At 37.6% G+C, this 17,186-nt stretch overlaps 1 long non-coding RNA gene across 5 annotated transcripts; it reads right to left on the bottom strand.

Moving 5' to 3' along the window:
- Positions 1-485: 485 nt before the first annotated feature.
- Positions 486-7,649, bottom strand: LOC149830208 (uncharacterized). 5 transcript variants are annotated; one of them, XR_016433830.1, is made up of 3 exons: positions 7,510-7,649; positions 4,229-6,164; positions 486-4,033 (listed from the first exon to the last, which is right to left on the bottom strand). It is a non-coding gene; the product is annotated as an uncharacterized LOC149830208 (long non-coding RNA). The 5 variants fall into 5 exon arrangements; XR_016433828.1 differs by having other exon boundaries at positions 3,887-4,923; positions 5,509-6,164; XR_016433829.1 differs by having other exon boundaries at positions 3,887-5,874; positions 5,969-6,164.
- Between the last annotated feature and the right edge of the window lie 9,537 nt (positions 7,650-17,186).

The raw sequence follows: 17,186 nt of genomic DNA, 5'->3' as shown, positions 1-17,186 counted from the left end.
GGGTTTGGCATAGTGAGATGGGCCTAGACCGTTTGACAGGCAGTCTGTTCAAATCTCTTGGCCGTCACCCCCTGCGTAGTACCATGCCAACATAGACAGAGACCATAAATCCAGCAGGCTGAGCCAGGGCGGCTCAGTCTCTGCACCTGGGCCCGTTGCTCCTAGTAATAAAAAAGAAGAAAAACAACGCAACTGATTCTAGCCATCCCAAAGGCACATGTAACAAGATCGGCCCAACAAGATTTTACCATGTTACTAAAGGCCAACCGCTTTGTGCGCTTGGAAGGGCACTGCAAAACCAAGCAATCCACAATGCTGAACAAAGAATAACCTATTAACAAAGCAAAAAGTCTCATTATTACATCATTAGCAATACTGGAAACAAAATTGAAAATATTGTCAATTACGAAAACATGCAAGAGCTATTGGATCAGATCTCAGTGGGGTCGAACCACCATCTTCTCAAAAGGACCATGTGAGCACCATTATCAGTAATCAACCACGACAAAAATATTTTGAGACCACCAACAAAGGGTTACGTTTTTTTAATTACAGTGAACAAAAAGCCAAAAAACATACAGAACCCAGAGTCAGTGAAAAGACAGAACATATAGGTAGCAAAAGCCAAAAATACAAGTGGCCGATACAATACCTACAAGACAAGATTGAAATGATAAAATACCGGTGGCTGATAGGAAAAAATGATGAAATAGAAAATAAAAATACCCTTAAATTACGCTTTTTCAAAGTGAAACCATTGATTCCCAAATCTATCATTTTAATATAAACCATTCCATTTAACATGTCAATCAGAACATGGCATGTGTTAAACCATTAAAATTTAAGAAACAAATTTAAAGTTTTTTCACAACCGAGTCGGTCGTATTCATTGTATAGGCCCACCGACAACATTAGTGGCGCATCTATAATTTTTGCCTTGTTATATCTGCATTTTATTCAAATTTTTTAGCTAAATCATGATCATGGGAACCCCTAAGATCTAAAGCATGAGAGGCCCACACAATTGGTTTTAGAAAGTCGAAACACTATCATTGTTAATCAAACTTACATTAGGTGCGCATCTACATTTTATATCAATGAAATTTACGACTAGAATGAAAAACCATTGGCTAGAAACAAGTGGATCATACTTTGTAGCAGAAAAACCTCTAAATCTTTTTTTTATGATGGATGAACATTTATAAATAGGCACCGAACCACTACAAATAAATCACCAGCTTTTCAAGATTTTTAATTTTCTTATCAGTAAATAAGAATTTGATCATCTAAAAACAACATTTTGCATATCAATGTACATACCGCAACTTAATATAAATACTTTTTAAAACGCAAAAAATCATCATTTTAGAATAAAAAAACACGTTCTAACGTGTGAAGCAATAAAACAACCAAGCTGCTGAACACCACTATTTGATCACAATGAATAAACAAAGCAAAAAGTTACAAACTTAAATCTTTTTCGGAACAGTGTCGAGCCTTTAATAGGATCAAATACGATGGCGTCTCTTTAATCAAAACATGTGGTAGAGCACATTAAAACATCACAAATGATAAAAACATGTTTTCAAATTTTTTTTTAAAAGCGTTCTATGCAATTAACAGTTGATCACATCCACAAACAATTGCACGAGTGAAACATACGTTAGCTTTCTTTGGAAGAAATTTATCAAGGCCCTATAAAATGATAAGTTACGTAATTATGCAACAACGGATGATAATTTTTTATCAATACTAAGATTTACAAGCATAATAGGTCATTACTAAACAAAAAACTTTTATCAGTTAATATTAAAAGACACAAAATATTATATTACCATATACAAGCCTTATGAAACAAGTGTTTCAAAACTCTATAGGACAATTCTCTAAACTATTAAGGCCTGTTTGGTTTAGAACAAATTATCCGGATAAAAGATATTAAAAAACTAAAAACATATTATTACCACGCATATACCAGGGACATTTTAAACATGCAAAAAGTTTGATCACCCTCCATCTTGGGGACTGGGCCTGTCGGCTGTGGGGCCCAGATGAAGGGCGACCAGATGCATAATGCACAAATTTTGTGACATGTAAATGCACCTGAAACTGCCTCACCCTCTCTATCATCGCAGGTGGAAGAGCTAATCGATATCATTCTCTCAGAAAACATCCTTGATGGCACCATCAACAGCAAAATTTCTCTCTTTTCCATCTTTCTCGTTCATTTTTCCACCAAAGATCCACCTGACACAAGATAAAATCAAGCAAGATGACAACCCCTGGCCAACATAGACCAGTCACAACCTTCAACTCAACTGATGTGATTTTTAGCTGTGTGGCCAACCCACCTGGGGTCGGGATTTGATTTGCAGGATCTTGCCCACCGACCAGACCGGCAACAACCATCCCATCAAAGGATGGGTATCCTTGCAAAGCCATCACCAACTCGGCCACCTTTAGCGTTCACCATTTATTGCTCTACCTTTTCCTCCCCCACTTGGTCGGGTTGAGATCCCGTGATACTGAAAAATCACCAACAATGGTGATATTTCCATTTTAAAAACACCTTTATTATGATGATGGCACGACGCACCACCACGTAGAGTCCATCATTTAGGCTAGCACAGATCAGGTCATCCATCAAAACCACATTTAAGTGTGGAACTCTTCTCCGTCCATTGATTCAGCTTTGAACGTATTTGACTCATTAAAGCAGACCAGCAAAGAAATAAACATTCTATTTATAGCATTAAAAACCAGTCTGGAATTTGGATATCCAAATCCCGGCTACACTTTATTCTTGTGAAATCTTTTTGTGCATCAAGAATCACTCAACCCCTTCAAACCAATCCACTAATCTAAACTATTAAACCTAAAATATGGGACAACATATTCTTGGATCTAATTACAATCAATTGAATTCAAGTTTTAATTAAATTCTAATGGATGGTAGCAAGATATTTTTAGGCTAAACCAAAGGCGCAAAAAGATAAAAATCCGAGTATTTTTTTTGGATTTTGATGTGCATAGAAACCTCACTTTTCCAGTATTACAAAACCAAAAATTAAAAATAGCAGAAAAGTAGAAAATTAAATTTCTAGATCAGGAACCAAACAGGCCCTTATATATAGTTTTTTTTTTGCGCACCAATAACAAAACCACGCCGCACTCATCACGCTTGCCTCCAATACCTCAACACTCATCGGACCTGATATTACACGAGAGAGAGAGTACAAATGCATCTAGGATATCTAATTGATGTCCCACGGTTTGGATGAAGAGGGAAAATAGATGGGCCTATGAAACCAGAAGAGACCAACAGAAATACACAGACTGAAAAAGCCGGACTAGTTTCGTAGTGAACCCTGCACAATGAACACCATTACTTTCCATGTTTTTGTCAAGTTTAGCAGGTTACTCATGAAGGCCTCTTCTTACATATGGGCGGAAGAAAAGGCAGCCCGCTTAACGTGACACCAACTTTTCACAGGGAAGAAATTTCAGTAACACCTAAAAACACGAGAATTAACCAAAAACACAATTCCGACATGAGTTAATAAGACAAAACTACGAATTTTATCTCAACAAAATATTTTTGTTCTTCAAAAAACTTCAAAAAACACGTGTTTGACGTTAAGCAAAAGTTCACTTTAGTCTTAATAATTACTTCACATTTCATGGCAAACTTACATACAACTTTGTCGGAAAAAATATCACATTTCAAAAACTCGGCACCCTAAAAAAATTCCTTACAATAATATATGATGATTACTGAATGAATGGTGCCAATATGCCGTACAAGGTCAGTTTGAGGGCTCTACCGAAATTGAGCTAAAGATCCACATTCCGTAAAAAACAAAGGGCATTAACGCAAAACACATTCTGAAGGCGATCTCAACACAGATCTTGGAAGTTCAAACAAAATGGATGAGATACATTTAAGAGAAAAACGTACCCACCAAATAACATCAACCGAGCTTCTTTAGGATAACCAAGCCATTTAAGAGATGACGTTAATCCACACAACCACCTAGAAGAATAAAGAAAGAAAAACTTCAAATTCTCAGGGCACCAGGGCACAGGATGTGGCCACCCTACTGATGTTAAGGGAAAGACACCCGTACGAGCAAGGAAAAGATCAAAAAAACAAAACTCAATTGTACTGAAATGTATCAAGTAGTCTGAAGAAAGAAACCAAACACATGTACAAGCAAGAGGGTGATACCATGCTAGCTGCCAATATGGTGCAGTAGATGGCCAAGAAGCGACGCCTTCAAACAAGCTAGCAAGCACGAACACTTTTCAAAGGCAGTGGAATCTTCGCAGCAACGTGTACAGTGCTTCCAAAAGCATCACTACTTTTCCAGATGGATACTAACAAGACCAACCATATATAGGAGGTTATTCTCCACCATGTAAGTACGAGGAATGAAGGTACCGCCATTTTAACCGAGGGAACACTAAAACAGGAAAAGGAACCATTTACCTTGTTCAAAATATGTGGAGCAATATATCATTATGTGATTGCATGTGTGGAATGGCATTAAACAAGACATATCTAGAAGTACGTGATTGCATGTTGAATGGCAAATACGTCAAAGAAACTGAGGGCACAAGAAACAAGACACAGGGCAGGATTAGGGCAGAAGCCCTGGCATCCAAGCCCCAAAAAGAAAGCAGACTTTATTAAGAATTTGACTGGTCCGCAAGCGCACCTGCTAAGACACAGCCTTTAGAGCACAAGTACATGGATCTTCTTAAAACAATAGTTGATCTTGAAAACCTCCTTTTCGGCCATCACCAAACTCTGCCAACACAGCATTATTAGAGCCTCCACCAGTATCTATATCTTCTACCTCCAGGCTTCATTTCGTAGAGATTAGGAAGGCCACCCCCGAGCCCCACCTTTGAAGGTACATGCTGACAATGCTTTCTCATGCCATTAGAATAAACATTTACAACAGCAACAAATGCGTTCAATAATTTCTATAGTAACAGCCATAAAACAAACAAGAAATGGGCTAGATACAGGAAACACCATAGTGGGAAACATTGGACATGCTGGCTCAAGCCTTTCCATGACAAAGAACGGCTGTAAAATCTACAGAAATTCAAATACATGTACAAAAGCAATCCCCTTAAACAAATGCAAATGAAATCCAAACATTGTGATTAAATTATATAAAATTGATTATCAATCTAAATACCATGTCACTCTGTCGTATCGCCTGATTTTGGCAAAGATGATACCAGATCAAAGTAACATAAAATTGAGAACGTATAAATTTGTTCTAATCGAAAGACAGCAAGTTATTGTCATGATCATAATAAATTTGTATAAACTACAAAGACAATGGCTGAATTGTGCTGAAAATTCTGGATTTGCAAAAGCTTCTCACCATATCAGGATGCAAAAAAAATGTGTAGCATATCTAAATATCAGCCGAGTTGCCTTCAATTGAGCACGAAAAAATTTGATGACCAAAATCTAGAAAGACACCATACCTGATGCATCACGATGTGACGAAACTTGCCATGTTTGCTTGCACATGCAAAGGTGTTTCATTTGCAGAAGCACTTGCAAAAACGATGAAAGCAGAAAAAGTAGAGGGAAGAAGAAAAGAGAGGAAGACACAACACAGAGGGTTTCCAGGCAAGACAGCCCTGCGAAACCCTCCCACCAAAAAAATCTCAACATTTTATTAGAATTTGTGGCTGGCCTGCAAGCGCACCCGCAAAAGCACAGCCTCAATGACAAGGACCATATACACATCCAATTCGCCAAACCAAGCAGGGTCTTCACATCCTATACAACAAGCACACACATCCTCTTCCCTCGCGGACCTCCAACCCAAGCAGGGTCTTCACATCCTATGCAACAAAAACACGTTCATCCTCTTCCTTCGTGGAAGACTTTTTCATGCATACGTACTAACTATTAAACACACCAAGACAAGCAGCTCACCAACAGTAGCATGACCATTCCTTCAACGTGATACAGGCATTAAACCACCGCCGGACGCAAGGAGTCTCTCAACATCACAATCATGTCTTAAGGAATAGCAAGAGTAACCTTAATAGAGTAAACCTTGACAATCAGACATTCCGGAGAAGTGAATTCTCTGTTCTCTTGACGTTTGGAGCACCCACCTAGAGGAAGCCTACACCAAGCAAAAAATCCAGAATCAGAAATCTCCAAACGGAAAAAGAAAAACAACAAAGAGAATAACAGGAATCTGACACAACGAACACCCAAAATACACAGATCTATCCACATATATGAAAAACAGCAGCATATAATTTAACTGGAACTGAGAATATAAGTTAACTAAGGACGTTTAGAATCCTACATACCACAGACGGTTCATACAAGTAATAATCAAAAGCACAAACGTTAGTTCGCTAAAAAAAGAACAGATTTAGGCCGTGGGGGCGATGAACAAAGCAATAAGGACCATGAACAAGAAAATCGAAAAAAAAAAATGCACGGATTACGAAAACCAGAAAAAGCAGCTTCAACATGAGAGTAAAAACCCAGAAATTGACCCAAAATATAAGACCTAAAAGGCCACGAAAGAATGAAATAAATGTGGTGACGCGCAATATAGATGCCCCACCAGCAAAAAACTCACACCTGGGTAGATACACATAAGCAGAAACTGGAAGAAAACGATACTTGATCTTAGATCTAACTGAACAATAATGAAGAACTCATATATCTGAAAGAGGAAGCATAAAAAGAGATCTTTTTTCCAAAAAAAAAAAGAAGGAAGAAAAGGTCCCGAGCAGAAAAAACAAGAGAACGACGCTAGACCTTAGATCTAACGAACAACAATTCATACACAAAAATCATGATAAGAACGAGATGAACTCGTAGATCTGAAAGAAGTATAGAAAGGAGATCTTTTCAAAAAAATTTGCAGGTCAGCGTAGATCTGAATACAAAAATACAAGTAAAACGACATATCACGGAAAAATAAAAAAAGAAGAGAACGATAATAGACCTTAGATCTAACGAACAACAATTCATACACAAAAATCATGATATGAACGAGATGAACTCGTAGATCTCAAATAAAAAGTATAAAAAGTTATTTTTCAAACAAAAAATTGGAGGTCTGCGTAGATCTGCACACAAAAATACATGTAAAACAACATATCACGGAAGCAGAAGAAAGAAGAGAACGATGATAGACCTTAGCACTAACAAAGAAAAATTCATACACAAAAAACATGAAAAGAACGAAATGAACTCGTAGATCTGAAAGAAAAAGAATAAAAAGAAGACCTTTTACAAAAAAAATTGCAGATCTGCGTAGATCTGAACACAAAAACACGTAAAACAACATATCACGGAATTAAGGCCCCGGATTTAAGCTAATACGAAACAGAAGATAAAAAAATAAGGCCTTCTGAAAGAAAAACTAAGAAACAACAGAAAATCAAGTTCAGAGACTCCTCTAACATAAGGAAAGAGAAACAGAGAGAGGGATCGGAGGAACTCACAGAGGGAGAGGAAGAACACGAACCCAACGTCGTCAGATCAGCTTCCATCCCCATCGCCACGAGACGAACTCCGTCCGATCGTTGGCTCTCCCGAAGCCCGTTCCAACACGCAGATGAAGAAAATTCACGGAAGGTGAGGGTGAGGGGATGGACATTATAAGGAAGACCCACAACCCTAGAAGACAGGTAGCGTGAGATCGACGTCAAGGATTTCTGTAGAACGAACGGTCGAGATGTTTCTGACCAGCTGTCATTCTCCATTCACCACGTGGTCACAACTTTTCCATTCAACGGCTGGTGGACGTGCCGCGTGCGCCGATATAAAGTGGGTTTGATACAGGACCACTAACAAGTTCGAGACCCAGATCCGAATTCTGATACGAATGTCCAGATACAACTGAATCGGGCTCATGTCGGGCTTGGGTATGGTAGACAAGGCCCTAATTGAGCCGTGCAGAACTGGTTTGATTTCCACCTAGGGGTGCAAACGGGTCGGAGACGGGATGGATATTGCCAAATCTAAATCTGAAATGTAAATAGTACATTCGTATTTGTATTTGGATCTGAATCATATCCGATGAGGTAAAGTTGAATTTGAATCGATCCAGAAAAAAAAAAGATCAAAAAACAAGCTGTAATTGGGTCAGATTTTGAACCGGATCAATTTTAGATCCATCTTAAAGCACTGATCTGAATCCAACCGGAATCCAAAAGTAAACCAATCAGACAGATCTGAACCCGATCGGATTGTACTTTAGGATCTTACTTGAAGGGTCCATACCTGAAAAAAATCATGTCGGATCATATATCCAACCATATCTGATCCATTTGCAGCTTTATTTTCACCCCTAATTTCTAGCAATCACTTCAAGTCCAAGTATACTTCCTAATAAGATCTGATGGTTAGGACTAAAAATCAAGACAAGTTGCTCCCACACGGCTTGTAAAGAGCTCATTTAGTGATGCCAGAGTGGAGCGGGGCAGATCCAGGCCCAAATAGTGTAGCTGAGTTGTGACGTTGCAAGTTCAAGTCCAAATGGTATGATTATAACTGGTGGGGGGTTTGCCTGACCCCAGCTGGACTATAAAAAAAAATGGTTCTATTTGTATTTGGACTTTGGATCATTTTGTTAGATCCATATTATTATATAATAAGTTTTAAAAGATTTGTCTAGAATAGGTAGTTTTCAACCAATTAATAGGTTGTAATTTATTTGGATTAAAAGTTTTCATCTATAAAAAGAGGAAGACCTAGTTCTTAGGGGAAGAGTTGAAGTTGGGGATTATCATTTAATGTTCAGTTCTATGTCACACGAACACTATTTTGCCCTCGGTACTGGTTTCAACAAGCGTGTCCCGTGTTGACACCAGGACACGCTATTTTATTCTTGGTGCATATAAGTTTGTATTCAATTCATAATTTATAATTATATTTTCAATGTATACTTTTATATTTTTAGTACATAATATATTTTAGATATAGCATATATATTTAGTTTATTTTGAATTTATTTTGAATTTATTTTATATTTATGTGATATATATATAACCGTGTTCCCATGCCTATATTTAAGGGTGGCAAAATCTGACACCACCCACTTCTTAGTTGGGTTCGGGTTTGGCTTAAATGGGTTTGTGTCGTAAACGGGTCGACCCGCCTAACCCGTTTATTAAATGGGCCAGGTTCGTGTTAGGGATAAGACAACTCGCCAACCCGGCTGACCCGTTTAATAAACGGGTTAGGCGGGCAGGTCAACCAGTTTATCTGACCCACCAACCCATTTACCCGAACCCGACCTGCCAACACGTTTACCCGACCCTGACCCTCCTGCCAACCTGTTTACTTGAACCCGACCCGCCAACCCGCCCGCTAACCCGCCAACATGTTTACCCGACCTGACCCGTTTATTAAACGGGTTACCCGTGTCAGGTTGGGTTACCCGTTTAATAAATGGGTCGGGTTAGTGTTTGCCACAGATGACCCGTTTAATAAATGGGTCGGGTTCGTGTTGAGGTATGCTGACCCGCCAACCCGATTGCCACCCCTACCTATATTTTTTAGAATTGTTGTGTCGTACCCAGGTGACATAGGTTCACTTTTATTGAATTTCAGTTAAATACACTATTTTTGCTTAGATTAGTTGTATTTTCCTAAATATTCTTAGATAAATTAGCTTTTAGTTGTGTCTGGGAATCAAATCTATAAGTTTCATAAACGACCTTTCTGAATCGCTGCATCATTTAGTTTAAAGGTCTAGAGTCCGAACTATATTATTTTTAATTTTAAAAATTATAAATTTCTTTTCCCTTGAATCTGCTCAATTTTAAAAACCTTGTCCAGGAAAAACTAAATCCACATTATGTTACAGATTGGATATCTTTGCACCATACTACACAAGTACTCGTCTCGTTACTTCTTGGCTCATATCAGACCACTTTCATGCTCAAATCCACGAATACTGAATCCAAATCGTAATCAAAACCAACTAAAAACTAGTTTTCTATGGGTTCATGTATAGTCATATATACCAACGTGCTCAATTGGTAGGAGCTGTCAATGCACGTCTCCTTGTGGTGGGATGTTGCAGGTTCAAAACCCAATGGTTAACTAGTGGGGTCTAAGTAACCCCAGCTGGACTTTAATAAAAATGTATAGTCATCATTGAGAATAAATAAGTCGACAAAGCAAAGTATAAGTCAAATGAAACAATAAAGATATTGTCGCGGGTAGGGGTGTCAAACAGGTCAGGTTTACCCGGACCTGACCCGTACCAAACACTATAGAAACCGGGTATGGTGATAAATATGAAGACCCAATTAAGACCTAGATTCAGACCTGAAGGTTCAATTAACACATGGATTCAGGTATAGTTTGTGAAATTTTAAACCAGACCCAGGCTCGACCTGAGTTTCAATTTATACCTGTAATTTTTCAATATAAAAATGATACAAAACATTATTTTATCAGGTATTTCCTGAGTTGGGTTCATGTAGTTCTTATCAGGTCTGGGTATGATTTATCTTATGATGGGTCTGATTAAACCCAGCTCCAGACCTGATACCATGCCTGAAAATCAGGGTCAGGTCTGGTTCTATTTGAGTCTGAACCAAACCCGACCCGTTGACACCCGTAATCCTGGGCATATCTTTTGCCAAGTCCCATGCCACGTTAGGAGACCAAACCTAGCAAGCCTCAGCATCATCGGCTCAGCATTCCACCTAGAATGTTGCAATCTAAACCTCTTCAAGAAGAGGTGGAAGCATTTCAAACATGTTTTAAATTGAATAGGAGGCATTGAGCATGCCCCCTCAAACCAAATCCAAGGGTGGGGTTGAGGCCTTCTGCACCTAGATAAGTAACCATCGATCATCCACGAACAAGACTTGAAGCACTACAACGGATTAGCGACGACCTAAATCCGTTGTTAATCCACCGCTAATCCGTCACTAAACAGCTTAGCGGCGGATTAGCGACAGATTAACGATGGATATCTTTTATCGCAAATTTTTTGACGCTAATAAGCAACGGAATATATTCATCGCCCATTCCGTCGTTAAATAGCGAGGACTAACCGAAAATGACCAAAGGGGGCTCTCTGTGGTTGGTAGGAGCTGTCAGTGCACGTCTCCTTATGGTGGGACGTTGCAGGTTCAAACCCCAGTGGTACGTTGAATGATAACAGTGGGGGTCTGCCTAACCCCAGCTTGCCTTTAAAAAAAAACTAGCTGAAAATGATCGGATTGTTTAACCTTTTATTTTCAATGGACGCCGACCATTTTTCAGTGACCTACTGGCCAGAAAATGGGTGGGATGGTCCTGATCATTTTCCAGCCAATGTGTGGCCAGAATGTCATAAAAAAATAAAAAATGAAAAAGGTGAGTAGCTATTTTTGGCCAATGGTTGGTTGGAAAATGGCCAACCTTTTTTTTTTTATAGTTGACCGGGTAGGCTTTTGGCAAACTAGGTTTGCCAAAAACTAGTTTTGCGGCAAACATGGTTTTGCCCACTATCACCCAAACAAGGCCTTAAGCTTTGTATAAAAAATAGTTATTGTTTTTGTTGGTGCTATTTTTAACTGACCTTTATATCGCTTGATGTTAATAATGCATTCTGATATGAAGAGATAAAGGGAGAAATGTACATGAAATAACTTGTGGAGTTTATGCCAAATGGATCAAAGAATGTTTGTAAATTGCCAAGATCTATTTATGAATTGAAGCAAGCATTGCACACTTCCAAAGTTTTCACACAACAATGAAAGATAAAGATTTCAAGAGATCTATATAGGCTATTCTCAGCACATACAATGCAGCTAAAGGCAAAAAGTCCAAGATAAAATATTTAAAAGCTTTCAGATATTCTTTTGGCATAAAAATTGAAAGAGAAAAAAAGAAGTATGACACATACAATAAAAATATGCCCTCGATGTATATTAATTTCATGTTCATAAATATATTAGACATTTGGGTTGAGTCCAACCCTAAGTGACCCAGTTTGACACAAGGCAGGGGGTTACTGTCTCAAGAGTTCACATTTAATAAGCCATGTGAAAGGTTCATATACATGATGCCATGTATATAACCCACCACTCTCCTCTCACTATAAATTGACGCATGATTGCTTGATGAGGGCAACCAAGGTACTCTCTTTTTCTCATTTGGGTTCAGGGTCCTGTTCACCATCGACTTGACGATCTATACTCATTGCGGGCATTAATAGCTGAGGAGAACGCCGAGCACCCGCATCAACTATTTTTTCAGTCATTTTCACCACGGCGGCTATTGATATGTGTATTTCAATATTAGTGTAAATTAAACAAGAATGTAAAAACAAAAAATACACATACCAATAGCTGCCATGGTGCAAATGACCGAAAGAAGCGTTGACGCAGGTGCTCAGTGTTCTCCTCAAACTATCGATGCCCACAATAAGCTCAAGCTATCAAGTCGATGGTGAGCGGGACCTTGAACCCAAATGAGAAAAAGAGAACACCTTGGTTGCCTTCGTCAAGCAACTATGCCTCAATTTATAGTGGAAGGAGAGTGGTCGGTTACATACATGACATCCATGTATGTAAACCCTTCACATGCGGTATTAAATGTGAACTCTTCACATTCATATAACCCCCTCCCTACTAACTCCCCACTAATGCCTTCATTAATGCTTTGTATCAAATCGGGTCACTCAGGGTTGGACCCAATCCGAAATGTCCAACAAGATACACTAGTAGTCCTCTCCATAGAAAGCTATTTAGACATGATATAATACCTAGCAATTATTAGATTGAATATTGCCTACTAAATCAAAAAGTGTGTCAATTTAAGCATTGCTCTACAAGCATTCTCCTACCATCTTTAAAGATGATGACCAGATGTGTCAAGTCCACAATATCATTTGGATTTATATTTCATAAAGTTGTGTAGGAAGACACATAGACATAATGTTCGGTATTTCTCATGTTGATTGGGCAGAAAATTTCTACACATGCATATCAATCTGTAACTATTCCATCTTCATGTGAGATAACTTGATATTGAACACGACTAGATCATTTACAGATTGCAAAATATAAAGCTCAAGCAGAGATAGTACTAATAATTGTATAGATTGATAATTATTTGCATGATTTGGGAGTTTGTATAAGCTAATCTACCATTTATTGCGACAATATGAGTACATTAATCTTGGTGCAAATCCAGAGTTTCACCGTAGATCTAAGCATATTCAAACTGATTAGCATCTTGTGCAAGAAAAGTAAAAAGTTAAGAGGTCAAAATAGAGTATGTGAGCTCAAAAGTGCAAGTAGTAGATATATTCACACAAAAAAGAAAAACTAAAGGTATGTTTAGATTATTGTACAGCAAGTTGTGCATGTCTAAGCTCAATGCAGAACTTGAGGGGAAGTAATAGATTAAGCATATTATCTTCATGAGGGTATTTTGATTATTTTTGTCATGCAGATCCTAGAAATATGCACCAGCTATACATGTCTTATTTTATTTTGGTAGCTTGATTGTATTTTATTTTTTTGGTTTCATATCATTTGTGCACATAGCTTGTATGATACTACTTAGAGTGGCATTCTTATAATAACTATAATAATATTAAATTTTGGGTATCACCCTAATTAGGGCTTCTCATATTTATAAGAAAGAATATTTCTATATTAAGAGAAATAATTTTGGGAAAGAATTCTCAGCTTCATAGCGTATGCTCCTTCCTTCCATCTCCCACAAGAAAAAGAAAAAAAAATAGGAATAACCTTTTCTGAAACTTAACAACTTATTAAGTAGACCACTCAGGACCCACAAATTCAGGTGTCAAAGGTTTGGACCTTCATCAAACCCCGTTGGATCCAAATTTGGATCCAACTCCCAAGTGCTAGTATAGATCCAGAACTCCATCCGACCAGACCTACCATAAAAAAAAAATCCAAACCCCAAGTCATACAAGGTTCATAAAAATCTGTCACAAGTTTCTAAAGTAAACACCCATGTCGTCCCTTTGTATACTAATTCCAATGGAAACTGCACAAAAGCAGCCTGTCCATGTAACATAAATAAGGCTGGTAAACGAGCCGAAAGAAACCGAACAGGGCATGTTCAGACTCGGCTTCTTTACTAGTGGATTGAGCAAGTGGTTCGTTCCGTGTTTGTGTTTAGCAGAGACAAGTCGGCTCGTCTAGTCCCTAAATGAGGCGAGCCAAACATGAGCTGGCTTGTGTAAAAACATTCCATTTTATTTATACATGAAATATATATGTATAATATACTTTAAAATATATATTTTTTATATATTACAATTAGTGGTTCATATTTTATGAATATAATTTTCATTCATCCTTCTCTTTTGAAATACATTTTATTCATTCTTTTTATATATTACACTTAAAATATATATTATACATAAAAATATATATATATATATTTTATCCATACAAGCTCTCCTGAGCCGAGCCAAGCCGAACACCATGTGTTCAAGCTCGACTCATTTAAGCTAAACAAGCTGTCCAGCGCTTGGCTCGCCAACTACATAAACCGATCATGAACAAGTTCATGTCTAGCCAAAACGAGCAGAGTTGTGAGCTGCTCGGTTCCTTTACCAGCCCTAAACATAAATATAAACCAAACCTGACCTGGTCCATACCACTAAACTAATATCTCTTGTCTTTCTTATTGAAATTCAGGCCACACTAGACTCTGATATGAAATTTCATAAGCTACAACCCAACATCATATACTGATCAGCCCCCATGAATCCGACTCCAATTCATAATCAGAAATCCTCCCTCGATACCAAACCTAGATCCAACCAAATCAGGTATTATCCAAACCGTTACACCGCTAGTAACTAAATGTCAGGCCAAACTTTGTATGTTGCTTTCATAGGGGCATCATGTGGAACATATTAATAAGAAAATTAACTTTATTACTTGCTCAAAATGTTCCTTTCATTTTATAAGATAGCATATAAACTTGAATGGGGAGAGAGAGAGAGAGAGAGGTAAGTTGGTACCTTATCCTTGCTATGGAAATTCAATCAGCTTATCCACAATGAAAGGGAAAACCATGTAAAGTCTAGTGCTGATGAATGATAAATGCACCTTACAAACTTTCCAATTAAGGCTTGTGCCGATAAATAACAAAATATCAAATTTAACTTGATAAATAACAAAATATCGAATTTAACCGGACAAAATATGGGCATGAGAATAGCCATTCTAAAACATGGAATTAATCAAGTACATTCCCATAACAAGCGCCCCAACTCTGGTCTTCCACAACTTCTACATCCTGGGGCAGACAGACTGATACACCCTCTTCAAGATAACTAAAAATTAAGGATAGGGTAGATCTTAGTGGATTTGAACCACCACCATCAAGAGCACTAGCATACATGAGATTGTCTAACACCCCACACACACATTTTTTGAAAACAAAAACAATCAAGAACCGGGCTTTGCAAACAAAACTACAAGCAAAAAAATGAGGGTATTGTGCAATAAAAATAACATGTTTCTCAGAAGACCGTTAAAATCCTTCAATGTTCAAAATCACAAGTGTTGAACATTAAAATAACTATTTTAACCTTCACATGTGCGGACCTCTTGAGGATACGGAGACTTTCGCTGTAACAAACTTTACTACTGATTTTTTGGCTCAAAAAAGAAGAAGAAGAAGTCCACATATGTTTTATGAGAAAAAAGTATACAGTATCTTTCTCGTAATATATATGCAGACTTTCTCATCTTTCAAATTTTGGGTCACAAAAATCAATAATAAAGTATGTCACTTAAAGAGTTTGCATATCCTCATAAAATATATGCAAACTTTCTCTTAGCAAGGATGAGAAAGTCCACATATATTTTATGAAGAAGAAGAACTCTGAATATACTCTGATAAAATATATGCAAAGTTTTTTGTCCTCACAAAATATATGTGAACTTTATCATCCTTCAGTTTATCAAAGTAAGCATATCTGCACATGCTAAGGTTAAAATGATCATTTTAGATTTTTTGGCAAATTATAAGGTTTTTGGTTAACACATTATTTTTGTTGTACAGTAGTCATTTTTTTTTAAATAAAAGTTGCTTTACTTACTAAAAAGTTATAGTTGTCCAAAAAATTGAAATGTTGAAAATAGAAAAAACCAACCACTTAAAATCCCATGGTTATTAATAGGGATGAAGAGTCCGATCAGTTCTGATCTCCAACAGCCAGATTTTGCAAATTCCACGTACTATCGATATAACCGAACCAGGAAACATAAATAGAAACACAAAAATTAACATGCTATAACAACCAGACCTCTATGACATACATCTAAAAGTTGAAAGCTCTCACAAAATTCGTGGGACCCATCTAAGATACAATCTATCCATCCATGGTGTTCTAGCTGCCGTTCATCAAATGGATGTTGATGAACAGCATCCAAAGGCAGCTCTTAGTGATATTTGAACCATTTAGACTGGATTCATCCTCCCATGGTATATAGCCCCAACCCGCCCAAAGCAACCCCTCTACTGCCTTGCCTTGCATGTATATCCGCCACCTTAGCTGCAGACCAGTCGGTGCAGGAATTAAACCGCCATGTTCTCTGTAATCGGTCAAGGAATTGAGGGCAACTTATGTTATGATTGGGAGCCTTGCACTGGGATGGAAACACGGTTTAGTGTTGCCAAAATATTGTTTGGGCATTGTGTGATATTGAGAGATCGAGTTGCCAAAAACATCCTCGCGTGAAAGGTGTTGAAATGTGGTGTTGAAACTTGGGACCAATGTGGTCAGTATCTGTATCCGCCCCGAATGGTTGGGCCACCTATTCAGCTGGATAGGCCGATACCGATACAGCAAGTGAATCGTATCGGACAGAAAAAATAAAAAAAATATTATGTCAATCATAATGTGACCTATTAAAACCATTAAAAATAATAATACAAAATCATTTTTTAATACTTTTTGTATTTGTGTAAAAATAGCTGATTCAGGGCAAATTGATTCTCTGCCGATAAATTTATATTGAAACATTGATTCGGACCATAGTGAAAAACGGAAAAAATCTAAAGCTCGAGAGTCATGGGAGATTTTGAAAATTTTCATAAATCTTGCATTTTTTCAGTAAAATCTTGGCAATCAAAAACAAATTGAAAAATATAAAAATAAAATAAAAATAAA

Source organism: Nuphar pumila, chromosome 8 (assembly GCF_984573655.1).
Source record: "Nuphar pumila chromosome 8, dmNupPumi1.hap1.1, whole genome shotgun sequence".
Classification (NCBI taxonomy): Eukaryota; Viridiplantae; Streptophyta; class Magnoliopsida; order Nymphaeales; family Nymphaeaceae; genus Nuphar; species Nuphar pumila.
The sequence above is the reverse complement of the archived record's forward strand: the minus strand, read 5'-3'. Positions and strand labels throughout refer to the sequence as shown.